The sequence below is a fragment of the Austrofundulus limnaeus genome, unplaced genomic scaffold, assembly GCF_001266775.1.
Source record: "Austrofundulus limnaeus strain Quisiro unplaced genomic scaffold, Austrofundulus_limnaeus-1.0 Scaffold164, whole genome shotgun sequence".
NCBI lineage: Eukaryota > Metazoa > Chordata > Actinopteri > Cyprinodontiformes > Rivulidae > Austrofundulus > Austrofundulus limnaeus.
In genome coordinates this window covers 903,385-904,851 of record NW_013952566.1, presented here as the reverse complement: position 1 = coordinate 904,851, position 1,467 = coordinate 903,385, and positions in this window count along the sequence as shown.

Sequence of the window (1,467 nt, the reverse complement as noted above, 5' to 3'; positions counted from 1 at the left end):
AAGGTATGGGACTGATGGAAAGGTCTGTCACCGCCCCGTTCTGCATGCTGCAGCGAAGTGTACCTCGTAGCAAAAAAACATAAATTGACATACAGAAACAGAGCAAAGGTACTGAAGTAAAACATGATAGAGTATTTAAAAGTGTGATTGAAAAAAAAACATCTGGAAGAAATTATAAAGAGAAAAAAGGTGTAAATGCAGACTCAGAAGATCCATTTTAGGTCACAAACACCTCTGAGAGAAGAATATGTAGAGAGCAGCTGCACCAACTACGCCGAAATACTGAAACCTCCTTTCAGGTGTTTAAGGCCTGAAAAAGTACGACAACATTTTGTCAGTTGTTTCACACAAACTAGTGATCCACTGAGACAAAAAGAGGTGATTAAATCAGCCGTCTTGACATTTACTACGTGCATTTGTCTTTGAAAACAACACGTCTCTAATGAGGCCTGGAAGAGGACTGCGTCAGTATTAAGTTTTTGAGGTTTGTGGTTGTTGGTCTTCCTGTTTGTCTCTATCGACACACTGACAGTCCAAAGCAYGGCATGAGACCATTTTAGATGAGTAGAAAACTAGTTGGACTGTACCCAGCCAATAAACAACTGAGACTATAACCAATCTGCATCTGAAGTGCTGTTGATAAATGTGGTTGTTACTGTCCTAYTTTTAATGTCTGGCACTAAGAAACACTTTGGTCAATGTTTTTAAATGTGCAATATAAATAAAACTGACATGGATAAACAAACGGAGGAAAAGGTATGCATTAAAAATACACAGAGTAATACCCTGGGTGTCATCACTATGTTCCTCGGTTACAAACTGCTGCATCCTAAATGCACAAAGGAGCCTTACTGCAGATCCTTCCTCCCAGCAGCTGTTAGACTCTGCAACCATCACTGCTCCCAACAAACTCAATAAGTATTCATGCTTGTTTACACAGTAACCAACTCTGTTTCTCAGTTAGTATCTAAATAACAATCTTGTGGCTATTGCACATCTGTTTTTCTWTWCTGTAACACTAACTGTAAATATCTGCCATATTTATTACACATGCACATTATGCAGACTGCTGGAAATGACTTAATTTGACTCAGCTGCACACCTCCTTGRAACATGAGTCTGTCATGACTGTTTTCATTGTAATTTCCCTGCACAGTATCATATTTTATTTTTATTGCCATGTTTGTTCATTTATTTAGTTTTTAATGTTGTGTATACTCTATTACCATTACTACTATTGCTATTGATGCATAGCAATATATTGTTTTCTGTGAACTGCTGCTGTTACACCTGAATTTCCCCTCTATGGGACAATAAAGGCTGTTTCTATTCTTTTCTAATACATTATAGTGTGACAGGGTCTTTTAAATAAATCCAATAGAACAAAAAACAACTTCAACTAGACATGGGTTTTTACGATGTAAAAACAAGTGTGCATTGCCATGTAGCATGTCTTTGCAGCATGGC